The following is a 20,996-nucleotide window of genomic DNA, read 5'->3' on the forward strand; positions in this document are numbered from 1 at the left end:
GAGAAGCTGTGAGCTTGACTTTTGGAGTAAAGGATCAATTCGGCTGTTTTGGAGTTTCCATCAGAGAATATGTACCAGCGAGACTTTAAAGGCAGAAACAACAATTCACAAGTTCTGCCTGACCCATACTGTAGCCTTGATGCCGGACTTATCTCAACTCCTCCTGGAATGTTTTGAAAACAACAAAGATGCTTTGACTGTTTCCTCACCCCTCCCTTCCCCAAGGCCGTGGACATGTAACAGAACCTCAACTGAGCTGAAGATGAACATCACCTCTTATCTGGACAAGGGCTGGGGGGTGGGGGGGGGGGGGGGGGGGGCTCTGGACTATGCTACGACTTTCCCTTAAAAATTCAATGTTTTCACCGCCTATATGTATAACGTCTATTTATGTTGCTTTGCTGTGGTAGGTTTTTTTGATGCCTCAAATTGTGCCCTGTCTAGGACACGGCGTGAGAGATCTTTTTTTTTTTTATACCGTCTCTTCTCATGTTTTCTTTGCTTTTCTCATTTAAGCAAAATATTATTCTGAATAAGAATAAGAAGGCCGCGCTAATTATTTATAGCCACAGCTTCGTGCACTCCACCCATCTTCGGACGACTGTACGTACATATTCGCGTTGTATCTCGGTGCAATGCCAATAAAGTTTATACACTTTAAGTTTATACGGTCTACACTCATCTCCAGGCCGAGGTCACTCTTTCAGGGATGAAGATGTTCACATCCTGGACAGAGAGGAACGATGCTTTGAGAGAGGAGTAAAGGAGGCCATCTTTGTGAAAAGAAATCGTCCATCATTAAACAGGGGCGGAGGCCTGCAGGTTCAACTGTCCCCCTCTTACAATGCTGTGATTGCTAGTATCACTCAACACCCTGTGAATAGTAAACAGCCATCAGTGTGCTAATGATCCATTGTTAGGCTGATGGTCCTTTTTGACCATGTGAGCAGCTGGTTTTGGTTGTCAGCAGCAAACTGGTTGATCCGCTCTGAGAAGGTGCTATTTAAGAGACTGAGCTGAATACAGCACCTCAGACTGAGGAAGTCTCTCAGATGAGAGACAAAACGTTTCTATATTTTTTGGCTTTGTTTTGTTTTTTGTTTTTTTGAATGTCCAGAGGACCAGAATGAACTTTTTTGGATTAACTATTTAACATTTTAACTGTACACTATAAATTGATAGTGGATTATAGATATTTTCCCAAAATTATGCTATTTTAAAGAAATTGGCACATTTGTGTATTTTTCATGAGTAACAACTATTTACAGTATTTACAGTGATTCACAGCTTGAGACTGAATATTAAAAATATGAAGGAACAAAAGGGTGATTTGTACATTTTATGATTCTTACTGCATTGATATAAACACATGGATGAAGGTGTTGAAGTAAAACATGTCAGCAGACTCCACACTTCTTCTGCAACACGGAAACAGCTCGCAGTAAGTTTTGGTTGTAGAAGCTGTACCCCTGCAGAACATCTGGACTGCTCCCTGGTTCTGGCCTCTGAGAAGACGTTTCCAGTGACACTTGCAGAGACTGAAGATGTGAAGTGTGGACACAAAACACGATAAGACTGCAGCATCGGAGGAAGAGCAGGGAAGTGTGGAGCAGAATGATGCTACACAGGACTTCTCAGGTGGGCACTGGTAAGACATCTGTGAGCCCTGTGGCACAGGACCACATCTGGATGGTACCAGCTCCAAAGTTTAGAGACCATCAAGGACAAAAGCGATACGTGGTTGGGACTCCAGCTGGTGTAGGTTTTTTCCTGCTGTCACCCAGTGAGATCTAAACATAACTGTTTTTAGCACATACATATAATACTTGTTATAACATATTTAGCTTTAAACAAGTAATAGATTCTAGTTTGAAGATGAGCTGAAACAGCAGCAGAACAAAAAATAGACTTTTTTCTGCTACAACAACAGAAGACAAACTAACCACTGAACAGGAAGATGTTAAGCTCTCAGTAGTACAGAAGTTGTCCATCGTACGTCAAAGTTCTTCAGCTGTCATAAATGAACAGGAACTCTAAAGAACATGAGCCAACCGGCTTTCTGATGGTTTCAAACCTGCAGTCTGTGGTTCCTCATTTTTCTTCATGGACCTGAAGCATCTAGCTCTGACAACTACCTGTCCCTCAACAATATTTGACCTGTAGTTATGCAGACGTAAAGCACAATTTGAACATCAAGCATCATAGTATCTAACATCTAGTACGTTTTCTTTCACAAATTGTAATGGCAAACACATATCAGAATGTTAAAATATCAGTTAAAAGTTTATACCACGTCTGTCTCAAATATCCCAAATAATTTAGCACACTAAATTAGGCTTTATTACAATGTTTATGTACTTCATATGTTGTAGCTAACGGTTAGCTCGCTAAGCTACGTCTTTTCTTACCTTGATAGCTGTGAATATATTCTTCATGGAAGAACTTTTATCCTTTCTCAAGTTTATTGGTTCAAGAATTCACTGCTGCGATTTCCTCCACATCAGTGAAAGAAAAGCCTGGCATTTGCATAGACTCACAAAAGCCGGAAGTAACCCAGCACCATGAGACGCTACTTCCGGTTGTCGTGAAAAAGGTCTATTAAATCTCCGATGAACCAGATTCTACAAAAACATTTATATTTAAAATTCAATATTTTTCTTCATCATTTGATGTATTTGCACTCACTGTGTCTTTTATTGTTCAATTTAGATAACGTGGTTTAGTTTCTTGTATACAAATTTTATTTAAAGTGTAATTCTTGTTTTGTGATTTGTACATCTGTGGGTTAAGATAAAGTTGAACCAAAGGCTGTATATCTTCTTTAAGCATATTTGAGGGAAATATTCCTGAGAAATCCAATAATTTTATGTCTTTTTATGAATTTTTTCAGCTTAGTTAACTTTAATTAACAGATTATTTAATAGTCAAAGTGAAAACACGATTTCATGATAAAGTCGGCACCGTTTATTTATTTTTATTCTTCACTGATTTAACAAAAAAAACCATTATTTTTTATACATAAAATGTTTTTTTTTTTTTTTTTTTAAGTTTCCACCCTCCGACCTGGTCCTCCCACCTGCCAGGGCTCAGAATCTGGCCTTTGTGAGCATGTGAGGCTGAGGTCCAGGCCCCGGCCTCACGTGCTTCAACAGGTTGGCAGCTCGTATGATCCTCTGCGGTGATCCCGCTCGCTCGAATTTTGTTGTCGGTCACCAAACACAAAAAAACGCCTGGACTTCAGCATTAAACACGGTGTTGTCATTATTGTTTCTAAAATCTTGAAAATAGATCCAGCCGCTGCATTGCTTTCAGAGAAATTACAAATGGAGGATCGGTAAAAAGTTTCTGAGAGAGATCCAGTGACTCCTCCCCGTGACCAATCAGTAACCGACAGTGTTCTGACATCACGTTTAGGTGCTGACTCAGCTCGAAGCACCAGAGAAGAAGAGACAAAAAAGGGGCAGAATCAGCCTCGAATCAGCTAAAAAGTACTAGTGGAATAGCGTTCTTTCCATGAATCAGAATCAGAATAAACTTTATTGGAATTGCACCGAGGTACAACGCAAATATGTATGTACAGTCATCCGAAAGATGGGCGGAGTGCATGAAGCTGCAACTGTAGAAAGCGCGGCCATTTTATCCTTATCAGATAATAATCTTAGATAGGAAAAGGGGTAGAAACATGAGGGTAGATAGTGGTATTACAAAAAAAGATCTTTCACATCTTGTCTATCAGGACACGATTTGAGACATCAAAAAACTCTACCAGCAAGCACAATTAAAACATGATTACATTTGCATTTGACATCAAGTTGTTGAGATTTGTCCATGAGCGTTTTTTCAGATCAGCCACAGTTTCTGAAGATGTTGTTCCAGCCAGCAGTTCTGATAAGCTTGCACATGTAGGAGTCCCAATGTCTGCAGCCTTCCTCCAAGATGGCCGTTAATTAACACCAGCTGACGGTCATCCACCTGATGAGGAACATCTCTACTTAAGGCTGCAGTCCTGTGTGACTCATCGCTGGAGCATTGAGCTTTATTGGTATTTATGCCTCCAGCCTAAACGTGTGAGTATACGATATACTCTTATCTCGTTCTTTATGCCCGCAGTACCCTGCCTGTTTGACTCCATCCTTGTTGCCTCGTCAACCACCTGCCTGCCAGACCTGTCGAGCCACTCATCTGCCAGACTCGTCGAGCGGATTCTGTTTGCCAGTCCTGTCGTCCTGTTTTCTCCAGCCAGACCTGCTTGTACATTCCGCCCTACCCTGGTTCCCGACGCCTACATCTTATCGCCGGAGGACTGCCATATATGTATATAAACCCCCTACACTGTATATAATAAACACTGTTTCTTCCTTTCTAAGATCTGAGTCTGCTTCGTTCTGGTCTTGTACCAATCTGGGTTCCGCTAGTCATTACAGAAATGCTCCAGCCAAAACAGACCCAGAACGAGACCAGAGATGAGCAGACCTCGTCCTCTTCACAGATGGAGCGAATTACCAGAATAGAGGGGATACTTCAACAAGTGCTAACCCAACAGCAAGAAATCCAGGAGAATCTAAGAGAACTTGGAGGTATGGTTTTTTCTCTAAACCAAAGATCCTCTCCTTCTTCTACAGAATCTAGTACTTCTCCTGTAAACAACTCCTCCAACCCAATTCCAGAAGTCACACCAACAAACCAACAGGTAATAATTAAACCCTCTGAATATTTTTCCTGAGACCCCAGCCTGTGTGGAGGATTCATCCTACAATGTAAGCTTGCCTTCAAGGGAGCCCCTCAGCTCTATTCATCTGACTCAGCTAAGATCACGTATTTCATTAACCAATTAAAGGGTGATGCACTTCGTTGGGCCAATTCTTATTTTCAGTTCCATGACGTTAAGACTGCTTCATTTGATACCTTGTTAAAGGAGTTCCTGAAGATCTTCAATCGACCGCTGCGGGAGCCGAACGCCATAAAGAGGCTTCTCGGACTACGCCAGGGCAGTCGGCCTATCGCGGAGTACGCCCTCGAGTTCCGTATTCTCGCGGCCCAGACCGGATGGAATGAAACGGCACTGCAAGGTACCTTTTTACACTCTCTGTCTGACCCCATCAAGGACCAGATCGCTGCACGGGACGAACCCGAAAGCTTCGACGAGCTCATAGACCTGGCAGTAGCTTTAGACGAGCGCTTCCGGGAATGGAGAAGAGAAAGGAACTACAATTCCCACCGCTTCACCACTTCCGGTTCCGCAATGCCTTCAGGTGAGCCTCGTTTACACCGAACACCACTGGGAAACTACAAGTCCCAGGGAGACTCATTTCCAGGCTCGCCTCCCAGTCAACCTGCAGTTTCGACCAGACATTTCTCTGAACCTCCGGAACCCAAACCTATGCAGATAGGTCGAACTCGTCTGTCTACAGAGGAGAAACAAAGACGTCGTGATACAAATTCATGCATTTATTGTGGCAACCCCGGTCACTATATAGCCAACTACCCATTCTGGGGAAACGAGACCGCCCGTCAATAAGGGAGATATTGGTGGGTTCTTCCTCTTTTTCTCCCTCCAGCAGACTCATGTTACCCACACTCATTCAGATCAATCAGAACTGCCTTCCTGTCAAAGCCTTGATAGATTCCGGAGCTGAACAAAATTTAATTAGCCTGAATTTAGTCCAAAAACTATTTTTACCCACTCAAAAAATCCCCTCTGTTGCTATTGCGGGGGTTACTGGTGAGACTTTAGCCCAGATCAACCTCAAGACTACTGAGTTACACTTAATCATTTCAGGAAACCATCATGAAATTAATGACTTTTATGTGTTTGAATCTCCCAATACTCAACTCATTTTAGGCTACCCTTGGTTAAAGAAACATAATCCCTGCATCAATTGGAAATTGGGGAGGATAGAAAAATGGAGTGATAATTGCTTAAAACATTGTTTACGCTCTGCAGTCTCCAACCGACCTGTGGAGACTAAAATTTTAGAAAGAGCTGACATGTCTTCTGTTCCTTCTGTATATCACGACCTTGCTCCTGTATTTAATAAACAAAGCGCTCTGTCCCTACCACCTCATCGCCCGTACGACTGTGCCATCGACCTCCTCCCTGGGGCCTCGCTACCAGCCAGTCGACTATACAATCTATCAGGACCAGAAAGGGAGTCCATGAAGAAATATATCGAGGAATCTCTCGACTCTGGTATAATTCGTCCGTCCACCTCTCCAGTCGGTGCGGGGTTCTTCTTTGTATCCAATAAAGACAAGACCCTCCGACCCTGCATTGACTACAGAGGTCTAAACAACATCACTATTAAAAACAAGTACCCCTTACCTTTAATTGACTCCATTCATGAGCACCTCCAATCTGCTACAATCTTTTCCAAACTTGATTTAAGAAACGCTTACCACTTGGTCCGGATTAAAGAGGGTAATGAGTGGAAAACAGCCTTCAGGACCCCGCTTGGACATTTTGAATATTTAGTGATGCCTTTCGGGTTGACTAATGCCCCGGCAGTATTTCAAGCTCTAGTCAATGACGTACTCAGGGATTTTATCGGCCACTTCGTCTTCTTATACCTAGACGACATTCTCATTTATTCTCACAATGAAGAGGAACATGTAAAACAAGTTCGTACGGTACTGCAAAGACTTTATGAAAACCAACTTTTTGTCAAGGGAGAAAAATGTGAATTTCACGTTGTTGTGGAATAATATTTGTTCTTTTTTGAATCTGACTCCCAATTCTTATTTTATTTTGAAATTGACCCACTTCCTGTTTTACTTTGAAGAGGCTCCCCCTAGATTGATTTCCTTTCCTGTTCTGTGAAAAAGGAACGCCCTTTTTCCACAGAACAAAGGGATGTGGGGAGTTCTCCCCTCGTGTGAGTGAGCAGAGAGACGCAGAGCAGCCAGCAGCAGTTTGGAGCAGAAAGACAATGCAGGTTGTATTGTACAGATTAAGGGATGCATCCAGAGTTTAATATGTTAAAATAACGACTGCATTTAACTAACCCACTGTTTATACTTGTGAATCTGTGACAACTTTATTACTTCTGTGTTACTTTACTTATTAAATATTCATAAACTTGAAGGTGCGTGTGTAGTATCTGATGTGCAATGATTTGACTGACCCCTGCAGGATTGAAGCGGTAACTACAGAACTCGGGTGGAGAAAATAAGAAATACACAACAAATTTGGAGGTCCCACCGAGATCGGTTTGATACGGACAGGAAGGGACAGCAGAGTCCAGAACACTGAACCTGTGGCCACAACTCTTCAAACAAAGGTAAGCAGATACCTGTTTAACACTAGAAGTCCCAGAGAAGGGTCATTTAACATTTCTACCTTTGGAACCCAGAGACGGGTCGAGTGACCTGAAGGATTTTAGCTAACATCCTATAATGAGCTGTTAACAGGCGCTTTTGTTTTGTAAATAAGGCCATTACTGGTGCACCACAGGAGGGGGCACGCTTAACTCCCAACTAACTGTTTTCCATTGAGTTTAGCCATTTAATTTCTAGTTAGTTATATTCAGTTTATTGTATTTTATAATATGAAGATTTTTTATATATATATATTGGTGGCACGTTGTTGCACATTTTGAACAAATTGAAGTCGATTTACCGTTTATTTTTCAATTGGTTTGGCTCATTTCTTGAAACCGAGATGACATTCTCAAAACACCATGTGAAACACAACTCAAGCGACTTTGCATTTTGAGGTTACTGACAATTTGTATGAAACACATATTTTGTTTTGATATATATAGTATTTAGCTTAGTTTTGAGCAAAAAAGCACAGACCATAAGCAATTGTGTGTAAGTCAAGAGGACTAAAACTTCAGCATGAGAAATATAAAAAACAACAACCGTTATTTGTTTCCACGCTTTTTATTTTTGTCATAAAAATACAAGGTATAAAACAATTCTACACATATTTACACTATGCTCTAGTGGGGGGGCTGCGTGTGTGTGAGTGGCATGTCCTCCTTGTGTGACTGGCATTTCAGCACTCACTCAGCAGTCCATCTGCACTGTCGAAACATACCTGGCACTGCCAGGGTATGTCCCTGGTACATTTGCCACATGTGTATTTGTAGCAGTTGACGCATCTCACAGTTGCACAATTGTTCGTGCATTGATGTTTGATCTGACACTTTGCCCTTTTGCCAGGGCTGGGTGTGGAAGGTTGTTGCTGAAGCAGTTTCTCCTTGCGTGCCTTCTTCTCACAATTAATTTGGTTATTTTTTTCTAAACTGTCATTTTGAACCCACTTCTCTTTTTTCTGAAAGAAAAACATTACTAAAATCTTTTAGAAAAAACTTTTGCATATATCTTGAAACAGATTGTATGTTTTGCAAACTTTTGTTTTGTTTTGTTCATTTGGCAAAATGACCTGGATAATGTATCTCTCCCAAAACACTTCATGTATGCTTCAAAACAAAATATGTGTTTCATACAAATTGTCAGTAACCTCAAAATGCAAAGTCTCTTGAGTTGTGTTTCACATGGTGTTTTGAGAATGTCATCTCGGTTTCAAGAAATGAGCCAAACCAATTGAAAAATAAACGGTAAATCGACTTCAATTTGTTCAAAATGTGCACCAACGTGCCACCAAGAGATATAAGTTCAAAATATAACCAGTTGATTTTGCATCTGTTTGGAGTATTAGACGGACGTTTGTGTGAGTTCAGCTTATCTCTCCCCTGCTGATTCCTAAGGCAATGGCCACATTTACAAATGAAAGGATGCTAATTGGAGCCATCAGAGTTGTCCAGTTTGGAGCACTACTTTGACTAAGGCTGCGCTTTTTTGCGCAAGTGAACCTGGCTTCTAAATCCCCCGCTCCCTGGATTGGACATTGGAATGCAGTCTGGTGAGGTGGGTGTGTCTGAGTTACTTGTGTGCATATTTAAAACAAATGGCAGTTAATGGCACGCAAATTGTTGAGGAGAAGGAGGGGGTTTGTCCTCAGGATCTTGAAAATCTAGTCACTCTAGTGCTAAGGGTCTTTTGACCCTTTTTCAGGACTTCTGGGGGGAGGTCGAAATTCCTGGGACTTCTAGTGTTAAACAAAATCTGTGATTGGGCTTTTTATAGGCAAATTTCTCAGTGTGTTGGACTCCCATTAATTAGAGGATTATTATGTTGTAGGTTCGGATCCGCGATAGTGAATAAGTAATAAAACCAGTCCCAGATAAATCACGCAATTGTCGAGCTAACCAGAGTCTGACGAGATTCTGGATCAGAGGAGGTGGGGTTGTAGGATAAAATCATTTATCCGCCGCTACCTCTGGAACTCTGAGACAAAGTTGAACTGTAAACTTGTTAGGGTGGTGTCTAACTTAAAACAGTGTTAATTTAAGCTTACTTAAAAATTGGAAGTTCATTAAGTGAGTATGGGACTTGGGTGAGACATTAATTAATTAAATACGATGCACGCACCGAATAGATTAAAATAAAAACAGAACTAAAAATTAAATTGATGATAAAATAATTTATGACCTGTGGTGGAGTGGAGAGGTCACGGGTTCACAAATATTGCTGTCTTCTAGGACATTAAAAGGGAAGTCAACACACTTTGTCTTAAAAAAAAAAGAAAAACAACAACATTTTCAAGGGGGACCATTGTGAATATTTCTGGCGTCTGACTTGCGTGTATGTTGAAATGTGGTCAGTATCTTGTTTGTCTATTTTGTGTTCGTGTTTTTGTCAAATATAAGACCACAGTATGAATGTGTAGAAAAGAAGAAGAAAAAAATAAAAAAGTTCCAGAATTTTCCAGTGACAATAAAAAGAGGTGTGTGCTGTGTGGTTGGATTTCTTGTGAGAATGGACACTGAGGGGCAACAGCGTCTCAGGTTACAAAAATGTGAGCAGGAAAGTTTTAAACCAGTAAAAGAGCAAGTAGAAATAGTGAGACAAGCACTAGAGCTGCTGCAATATGATAAAAAGCTAAAAAAGGCTCTCGTGCAAAAATTACAAAAAATAGAAAATAATGCAGAAGAGAAACAAGATGTGATATCTTTGATGTGGGATAAAATTAAAGAGTGCTCGAGTGATGAGGATAAATTTGACAAGAAAAAGAGAGAAGCAAATGCCTTGCATAAGAATAAATACAGAAAGTTGATGAGGGAGGTTATTTATGAAAGAAAAAAGTGGTTGAAATTGGTCTTTGTGGCTCAGGGTGCGGCCCATTTGTTGAGAACACAGCAACTAGTAGAGCAGCCTAGAACAAAGGTGGAGGAAATGGGTAGTTCAGATCCCCCTCCTTACAACCGGAGCGGCAATCAGTCAGAACATCTTCCTACAGGAATGTACCCCATATATCACATAAAAGAGGGAACGTTACAAGTGGGGGAGGTCACTGACACCCCCTCGCAGCAGAGGGGGGAGTCATTAAACCCAGTTAAAACAAAACTGTTTGAGGCACCAGGAAGGAAGACACAGTCCATCAGTAAACCATTCCAAACAGAGGGTGAAGTAAACATAAACAGCACACAGCAATGGGTGATTAAGGATGGGTGGAGTCCGTCTGTTAATCCCTCAGGACACCCTGATTCGCACACTTCTTCCATCCTTGCATCCTCAGCACCTCCCTCTGACAGCTCTCATGATGGAGAGGGCCTGCTTGTGGGTTTGCAGGGTTGGAGGAATCGTGCAGGGTTGTCTCAAAACCCGCTCACCTGTACTCACCAATTGCCTGCCCCGTCTCAGACACACATACAGAATTCTTTTTGGCCACAAGCAATACGAATTACTTCTGATTTGTCGACAGCTCTTCCACCACCAGATCACGCTTCTATCCCTGTTGAAAACGTGGATCCATCGTTAAGTACAGGTTCATTTCCTCTTCTGCAGGCAGGAAATCAGATACGTTATAAACCTCTTGCGCTAGGTGATGTGCAGGCGTTAGTAGACAAACTCCCTCCCCTCACAGAAGGAGGAAGTAAGTGGTTAAACGTAGTGGACTCCTTAACTAAAGGTATTAATTTAGCTGTGGGAGACATGAGGGCACTATTGGGAAGGTGTGTAACTTCTACTAGGATGGATGAAATAGAGAGGGCTGCAGGGTGGAACCATAACATACCTGACTCAACTTGCATGTTGTTGGAGTATCAGAGACTTGCCGCCGCTCTCAGACAGGCTTATCCCCTTCCAGAAGGTACAGGGGTTCCTAAGTTCACCTGGAAGCCTGGTCAAAACCCCACTGCATATTTAGATGTGTGTAAACAGGACTGGTATGACAGAACTCACTGCCATGGTCAGGGGGAAAATCAAAAGTATTTTTTTAGACAGGCAATACTAGATGGTGTACCCGCAGCAGTCAGTAAGGCAATGAAAATTAACCCTGATTTACCCACAGCAGATGCTGCCCAGTGGGAACGGCATCTTATTCATCATCTGCAATGTGTGGCTGATGAGGAGACTAAAACTTCCTCTGAACCTGAAAGATATGCAAACGCAGCTCTTAAAGCTACAATTGAAACAGGCTAGGGATGTAGTTCAAACTAAGAAAGATTCAAAACAGATGGTACAAGCTGACACTGTGTTTCAGTGTTCTGATGCTGCTTATCAGTGTCCTGTAACTGCCCAACCCCCGCTTCCTGTTGTATACCCTCGGGGACGGTCAAGAGGGCAGTGGGGAGAAAGAGGGGGGTCTCGGGGCAGAGGTTTCGGTCGGGGTTACACGCAGGGAGGCAGAGCAACAGATGTTTGCCATTACTGTCACAGACCAGGTCACTGGGCAAGGGATTGTTTTCACAAGCAGGCCAACGCCCAAAGAGGAGGAGCACATCACTACTCAGCTCCCAACCACCAGATGGCGCCACCGGCACCTACCTCTGGCCAGCAGGATCCATCTTGGGCACCACCAGGTGGATACTACCAGCAATGACACACCCCACAGAGTAATCACACCATAGGGGGAGGAGCAGACCCTATGGTGAAAATGAGGGTCATGAATAAAGATCTATCATTCCTCGTGGACACTGGAGCTACATATTCAACCCTCAATGAGCAGGGATTTGATGAACATGCCAGTGCGGACACAGTGTCTGTGATCGGTTTCGCTGGGGTGCAACAAAAACTGTCTCTAACTGAACCTCTCGTAGTAACAGCAGGACTTCAAACAGTGACACATCCATTTGTTCTGTCCACACGTGTACCTGTCAACCTGCTTGGAAGAGACTTGTTAAAGAAACTTGGTGCAACAATAATGTGTGAACAAACTGGTTTACGTGTTACTTTACCAAGTGGTGTGACCTGGACTTGTTCTGCTTCTTCCTCCTCTTTGTCATCACAGTGCTTGGTACAGCCGATACATGAGGAAGTAGCTGACATTTACTGGGCGTTGCTGCGCCCAGAGACACCTGAACACACAGGACTATACTCTGCTTACTTGATGTGGAAGCCTTGGCTTGATGCTCTGCGTCCCTATGTCCCACCTCTAGATCCTTTACATGTAACTCTTTTTTATGACCGTGATTCTGACGATTGTTACAGGGAGCATTTTGCTCAGCACTTGCAGGACACTGAGTGGCCATTAATATCAGACCGGCTCATAGTTGGTCCACAAGGCGTAGCTTCTCACGTCACCCTCACACCATCTCAACTGGAGTGGTACATGATGTCGTCTGAAGCGATCCCACACGTCTCGTTAGCTTTAGCTCCCACACATCAAGCTAAAGATTTGGGCCCAATGGTGAAAGCTGCTGTCTCTGCCACTGATTGGGTCCCAACACAGATACCTCAGCTCGCTTACTCGTCATCAACCGACTGTTATAGCATTGACTTAGCTGTTCATGATGTAGGTAAGCTAGAACATGAGGTGATCTCTAGAGACCATGGCAGAGAAAAAACTGACCATTCAGATGTTCCTCAGATGTTAGACACACTTCCTGCATCTCTCTGGTCTCAGGGACCTGAGGATGTAGGTCATGTTAAATGCCTCCCAATCTCTTTTGAACTGACCCACAACGAACCTATATGGTTGTATCAGTATTCTCATAGACCTGAGGCTGAACAAGGTTTGACTGACACGGTCCAAGGGTTGCTGAAAGCAGGGGTCCTCGAACACTCACATTCAGACTGGAATACTCCCATTCTACCTGTTGAGAAGGCGGGGACTGGAAAGTACAGAATGGTACATGATCTTAGGTCGATCAATGCCATACTTAAGACACCTACGGCACCAGTACCAAATCCCTATGTTGCACTGACCCAACTGACACCAAACCAGAAGTGGATGACCTGCATTGATTTGGCTAACGCCTTTTATTGCCTGCCCTTATCAGAGGACCTGCGTGACATTTTCTCATTCACATTTAACGGTTGTCAGTATAGATACACTCGCTTGCCTCAGGGTTTTGCATTATCGCCAGGCATTTTCAATCATGTTTTAAAGAACATTCTTGTACAGCTTCCACTCCCCAGAGGCACCACTTTGGATCAATATGTTGATGATTTGCTGATAGCCTCTGAAACAGTACATGACTGTCTTACAGCCACACAGGCTGTCCTGCTTCACCTGCATGATGCAGGTTTTAAAGTTAGTAAATCTAAACTTCAAGCAGTTCGTACACAGGTCTCTTTCCTCGGTAGGTTGGTCTCTGCTAAAGGTACAACACTATCACCAGAACACAGGGCGTCTATACTACATCATCCAAAACCCACCACTGTACAAGACATGTTATCCTTTTTAGGTTTAACTGGGTACAGCAGACACTATATACCTGATTATAGTGAACTCACCACTCCACTCAGACAGATGGTAAAAGATCAAGGTAACAGAAACCTTAAAGCAAAACTTGTGTGGAACACAGATGCAGAACATGTGTTTATTAATTTGAAGCAACTCTTGTCCAGAGCAGCTGATTTGGCTCTGCCTGATTACTCAGCCCCGTTTTTTCTTGACGTTTCTGAAGCAGAAAACACCGTTAATGGTGTTCTGTTTCAGAAAAAGGGGGGTGGTAGACAGGTGTTGATGTACGCAAGTGTGATGTTGGATGGTACTGAGAAGCGTCATCCAACATGTACACAGGCAGCAGCAGGTCTTGCAAGGATTGTTTCAAAAATAGCACACATTGTCATGGGACACCCACTACACATACTAACGACACACAAAATAGTAGCTTATGTTAATTCTGAGATCTTTACAATGACATCCTTAAAGCAAAGACGCATGAGCAACATCCTATCAGAACCGAATTTATTGTTCCTGCATGAAGGCATAAACATGGCAGATGGTATGCAAACAACACAAGCACATGATTGTGTGCAAAAAGTGTACATGGAGGAACGCATTAGACCTGATTTACAGACTGAACTCATACCACATTCAAATGTACTTTACACAGATGGTTGCTGCTTCAGGTGTGAGGATGGGTCTTTGAGATCAGGATTTGCTGTGGTACAGCAGAATGGTGTTGAGTACGAGGTACTGAGCTCAGGGCAGCTAGAAGGTCATCAGTCAGCTCAAAAAGCTGAAATTCAGGCAGTCGTTGAGGCTTTGAAATTGAGCAAAGGAAAAGAGGTTACAGTGTACACAGACTCAGCATATGCGTATGGTGTAATTCATGTACAATTACCACAGTGGAAAAGAGCAGGTTTTCGAACAGCAGGTAATAAACCAATTAAACATGAGGAACTCATTAAGGATTTAGCTGACAGTTTGATGTGGCCAGCAAAAGTGGCGGTTGTGAAGTGCAAAGGTCATGATGTTACACAATCAGACACAGCGGAAGGAAACAGGCAAGCTGACAGAGCAGCCAAGATAGCTGCTGGCTATTTGCCAAGAGTCCAGATGGTGACAGTGGAAGAGGAATGTCAGAAAGTGAATCAGTGGGATGAGAAAACTGTAGCAGAGGCTCAGGCTACAGCCTCCCCAGAGGAAAAGACATTATGGTTTGACAGAGGAGGTCAGAAAATAGGTGAATTTAAAGTATGGGTACGACCGAATCAGAAGTGGATCTTGCCTATGACTTTAAAACAGGCAGTGTTTCAGGAAGCACATGGATTAGCACACGTGGGATGCAGACAAATGTTAAGAAATCTTCGACAATGGTCACACCCGCATCTGAAAGATATGGTAACAGCATATGTTGACACCTGTACTGTTTGTTTAAAGTACAACATTCGGCCTACAGTAAAACCTGAACGAGGTTCTTTTCCTCTCCTGCACCGACCGGGACAGGAGGTGATTCTAGATTACACTGATATGTTGGAACCTGTTAAAGGGTTCAGATATGTATTGATGTGTGTTGACGCATTTACAGGGTGGCCAGAAGCCATACCTGCAAGAAGAGAAGACAGCAAAACAGTGGTGAAGTTTCTGATTAACCATTACATCCCCAGACACGGTTTCCCAACAAAAATAAGATCAGACAATGGCACACATTTTAAAAACACAGATCTGCAGGCTGTGGAAAAAATGTTAGGCCTAAAACATGCTTTTGGAACCGTGTACCATCCCCAATCTCAAGGGAAGGTAGAAAGGATGAACCAGAACATAAAACAAAAATTGGGCAAAATCTGTGCACAGACTAAATTGAACTGGGTTGATGCTTTACCAATTGCCCTAATGAGCGTGAGAACTTCTGTTAATAATGGAACTGGCTTTTCTCCCTATGAGTTAACTACAGGAAGACCCTTTCCAGGACCAACCGTATGCTCACTGACCAGTGAGGAGGACCGTAAAATGGACCATAAGGTATACTTTGATGAGTTAAAAGCATTAGTGTCTAACTTTACTCAGCAGGTTCACCACAAACAGAGCCTAACAGAAAGACCAGAGGAACCTGGTCTCCCCACCGCGGAGTGGGTCTTGCTGAGGGTCATTAAAAGGAAGTGGCAGGAGCCCAGGTGGACGGGCCCTTATCAGGTTACAGAGAGAACGTCCCACGCAGTCCGCCTCAGAGGAAAGGGGGACGTTTGGTACCACTGGAGCCAGTGTGCGCCTGCCTCAGAGCCAGGAAGAGCGAGAGAGCTGGCAGAAACCATCTAAAGTCGTAAAACTGGACATTCATGTCTTGTAGACCGAAGCAGCCTGGTATAGTTGCGTGCGGGCCCTGAAGGACTTTGTTTGAGTAGGGTCACTGGGTGCTGGAATAACCACATTTAGTACAGACACCTAGATACGACAAAAACACGACATCTTAGAGTCTCACACTTCATGAAGAAAACTCAGAGACATAGGAGGATTGGTCTCTGAGCACCCCAGGGTATGCCCTGAGTACTTGTGATTGTAACAATATTGTATGACATGTGTACTAACCATTTTTCTCTTATCTTTTAATTGCAGTCTTGATTTAGAGCGCATCCATTTATTTACTTAGCTTGAAAGTGATAAGTATATTCAGTTTGTAACGTTAAAAAAGAAATACCTATAATCAATTATAAGCAGTATATTAACAGAGTGTTATTTTGTATTCATTTTGTGTTAAAGGAACGGCTTGGCTGGCTGTCTGCTGTGGAAGTCGCTGTGCGAGACATCTTCATTAATTGAGTACAGTCTCAGTTTACAAGATCAAAATGCGGTGGTCATCAAAGTACGTCGTGATAGGGATAGGTGTTATGTCATCCATAGTGTTGTCACTCATTTTCTCTTTTGAATATTTCTGCATCATTCCCGGTTTACCAGAGTGTGAGCAGACTGGTGAAACAGGCAGGGTGAGAAGGAGTGTGACACCACACACAGTCATGAAAGATGCGTATGGCCTTCCGGTGCTGAAAGTAGAGTATCCCAAAGACACCACCACTACCCTAAGCCTGCCAATCTGTGACATGTTTTATTGTACGGATTACCGTATTACGAATGCAGCCTTTTATATTTGTCCATGTCCCAATCCATCCAAATGTTTCTGGTGTCCTGAGTGGAATTATGTCACGTTGTATTCAGGATCATGGAAACCTGATATGTCTGGACATCTGACTAATTACAGAGATTGGTGGAGGGCACATGCCACCTTGGCAAAAAATAACAGACACTTGTTATTGTCCTTTGAGTATGTTCGAACTTGGAATAAGTTAACCAGCAGAAAGCGTGAGATGATCTACACCTTGGTGACGGAACCCATTTATGTGCTTGTAGCCGCGGATGTCACTGGCAAGGACCCTTTCCGGGTGTTACAACTTGCTCTTACAGAGTTGCCAGCCCAAGATCCTACTCCTCCTCCGACCCAGGAGTCATCGCTCCCAATGCCTATGCGAATTGATAGTGTTGACTATACCAGCTTAACCCCTGTGGATGTGATTGCTATGTCCACTGGCTATACTGACTCTAACATTTGGTTAGCTTGGCTCGCTGAGGCTGCTAGACAGGCTTCTTTGTCTGAATGTGTAGCTTGTGCTGCAGCTCGACCAAATTTGTACACCCAGCCAGCTCCATTACACCTAGAGGACGCTTGGGGATTTCATTGCATGTTAAGTTTGACTATGAGAAAATATACTAAGAATTGCACTACATTAGCTCAGCTATTCCCAATTATTTCTAATATAACCAAATTAGGCTCGTTTGCTCCGGTAGAACGATTTCACTATTACTGTTTTAATTACACCTCAACTGCAAATAAAAGAGTTGCCTTAGGACAAATTCAGAATGAATGGTGTAATATCACGCAACAAAATGTCTCTGACAACACCCGTGTGGGTAAGGTGGCTCGCGCTGACCTGTATTATTATTGTGGTGGTAGACGTTTACTAACACATATCCCTCAGGATTCTGTGGGATTGTGTGCATTAGTACGCTTAGCTGCATCGTTAACCTTGATTGGCCCTCGTTTGGAAGTTTTAAATGACACCTCCATCTCTCCCATTAGGAAGAGACGTTCAACTCATAATTTTGACCCCACTGTGGGCTCTACTACTTATATTGATGCCATAGGAATCCCTAGGGGAGTTCCTGATGAGCACAAATTAGTAGATCAGATTGCGACAGGTTTTGAAAATTTACCTGTTGTTTCAGCATATTTCCCAATTACACCAAATAAAAATGTTGACCGAATAAATTACATACATTACAATGTCATGTGTCTGTCCAACCTTACCAGAGACGCTGTTGAGGGCTTAGCGGAGCAACTAGCTCCGACTTCTCTGATGGCTGTGCAAAACAGAATGGCTCTTGATATGCTTTTAGCTGAGAAAGGAGGTGTGTGTAGCATGTTTGGTGACTTGTGTTGTAGTTTTATTCCTAATAACACTGCCCCTGATGGAAAAGTGACCCGTGCACTTGAAGGTTTGAGAACGTTGTCTAATGAGATGAAATCTCACTCTGGTGTAGATAATCCTCTTGATGAATGGCTCTTCAAAGTGTTTGGCCCCTGGAAGCAGATGATTGTGTCCATGTTAATGTCCATTGCAGTATTTGCAGCTATTTTAATCACATGTGGATGTTGTTGTATTCCCTGTCTGAGATCTCTGTCAGTACGTCTTATCACTTCCACTTTAGAGAAGCGTGACCCTGAGATAGCTCGTCAGCTCCTAATGCGCAGAGGATATGAACTTTCTGATTTTGAGATTCAACCACTTCGGCGCAGAGAAGCATATTCTTCCACTTGATGTCGACCTCTTTTTTATGAGGTCGAAAGGGGGAATTGTTGTGGAATAATATTTGTTCTTTTTTGAATCTGACTCCCAATTCTTATTTTATTTTGAAATTGACCCACTTCCTGTTTTACTTTGAAGAGGCTCCCCCTAGATTGATTTCCTTTCCTGTTCTGTGAAAAAGGAACGCCCTTTTTCCACAGAACAAAGTGATGTGGGGAGTTCTCCCCTCGTGTGAGTGAGCAGAGAGACGCAGAGCAGCCAGCAGCAGTTTGGAGCAGAAAGACAATGCAGGTTGTATTGTACAGATTAAGGGATGCATCCAGAGTTTAATATGTTAAAATAACGACTGCATTTAACTAACCCACTGTTTATACTTGTGAATCTGTGACAACTTTATTACTTCTGTGTAACTTTACTTATTAAATATTCATAAACTTGAAGGTGCGTCTGTCGTATCTGATGTGCAATGATTTGACTGACCCCTGCAGGATTGAAGCGGTAACTACAGAACTCGGGTGGAGAAAATAAGAAATACACAACAAATTTGGAGGTCCCACCGAGATCGGTTTGATACGGACAGGAAGGGACAGCAGAGTCCAGAACACTGAACCTGTGGCCACAACTCTTCAAACAAAGGTAAGCAGATACCTGTTTAAACAAAATCTGTGATTGGGCTTTTTATAGGTAAATTTCTCAGTGTGTTGGACTCCCATTAATTAGAGGATTATTATGTTGTAGGTTCGGATCCGTGATAGTGAATAAGTAATAAAACCAGTCCCAGATAAATCACGCAATTGTCGAGCTAACCAGAGTCTGACGAGATTCTGGATCAGAGGAGGTGGGGTTGTAGGATAAAATCATTTATCCGCCGCTACCTCTGTAACTCTGAGACAAAGTTGAACTGTAAACTTGTTAGGGTGGTGTCTAACTTAAAACAGTGTTAATTTAAGCTTACTTAAAAATTGGAAGTTCATTAAGTGAGTACGGGACTTGGGTGAGACATTAATTAATTAAATACGACGCACGCACCGAATAGATTAAAATAAAAACAGAACCAAAAATTAAATTGATGATAAAATAATTTATGACCTGTGGTAGAGTGGAGAGGTCACGGGTTCACAAATATTGCTGTCTTCTAGGACATTAAAAGGGAAGTCAACACACTTTGTCTTAAAAAAAAAAAACAACAACATTTTCAAGGGGGACCATTGTGAATATTTCTGGCGTCTGACTTGCGTGTATGTTGAAATGTGGTCAGTATCTTGTTTGTCTATTTTGTGTTCGTGTTTTTGTCAAATATAAGACCACAGTATGAATGTGTAGAAAAGAAGAAGAAAAAATAAAAAAGTTCCAGAATTTTCCAGTGACAATAAAAAGAGGTGTGTGCTGTGTGGTTGGATTTCTTGTGAGAATGGACACTGAGGGGCAACAGCGTCTCAGGTTACAAAAATGTGAGCAGGAAAGTTTTAAACCGGTAAAAGAGCAAGTAGAAATAGTGAGACAAGCACTAGAGCTGCTGCAATATGATAAAAAGCTAAAAAAGGCTCTCGTGCAAAAATTACAATAAATAGAAAATAATGCAGAAGAGAAACAAGATGTGATATCTTTAATGTGGGATAAAATTAAAGAGTGCTCGAGTGATGAGGATAAATTTGACAAGAAAAAGAGAGAAGCAAATGCCTTGCATAAAAATAAATACAGAAAGTTAATGAGGGAGGTTATTTATGAAAGAAAAGAGTGGTTGAAATTGGTCTTTGTGGCTCAGGGTGCGGCCCATTTGTTGAGAACACAGCAACTGGTGGAGCAGCCTATAACAAAGGTGGAGGAAATGGGTAGTTCAGATCCCCCTCCTTACGACCGGAGTGGCAATCAGTCAGAACATCCTCCTACAGGAATGTACCCCATATATCACATAAAAGATGGAACGTTACAAGTGGGGGGGTTAATGACACCCCCTCGCAGCAGAGGGGGAGTCATTAAACCCAGTTAAAACAAAACTGTTTGAGGCACCAGGAAGGAAGACACAGTCCATCAGTAAATCATTCCAAACAGAGGGTGAAGTAAACATAAACAGCACACAGCAATGGGTGATTAAGGATGGGTGGAGTCCGTCTGTTAATCCCTCAGGACACCCTGATTCGCACACTTCTTCCATCCTTGCATCCTCAGCACCTCCCTCTGACAGCTCTCATGATGGAGAGGGCCTGCTTGTGGGTTTGCAGGGTTGGAGGAATCGTGCAGGGTTGTCTCAAAACCCGCTCACCTGTACTCATCAATTGCCTGCCCCGTCTCAGACACACATACAGAATTCTTTTTGGCCACAAGCAATACGAATTACTTCTGATTTGTCGGCAGCTCTTCCACCACCAGATCACGCTTCTATCCCTGTTGAAAGCGTGGATCCATCGTTAAGTACTGGTTCATTTCCTCTTCTGCAGGCAGGAAATCAGATACGTTATAAA

The sequence above is a fragment of the Nematolebias whitei genome, chromosome 12, assembly GCF_014905685.2.
Source record: "Nematolebias whitei isolate Nwh7 chromosome 12, NemWhi1, whole genome shotgun sequence".
In the NCBI taxonomy this organism is placed as follows: domain Eukaryota; kingdom Metazoa; phylum Chordata; class Actinopteri; order Cyprinodontiformes; family Rivulidae; genus Nematolebias; species Nematolebias whitei.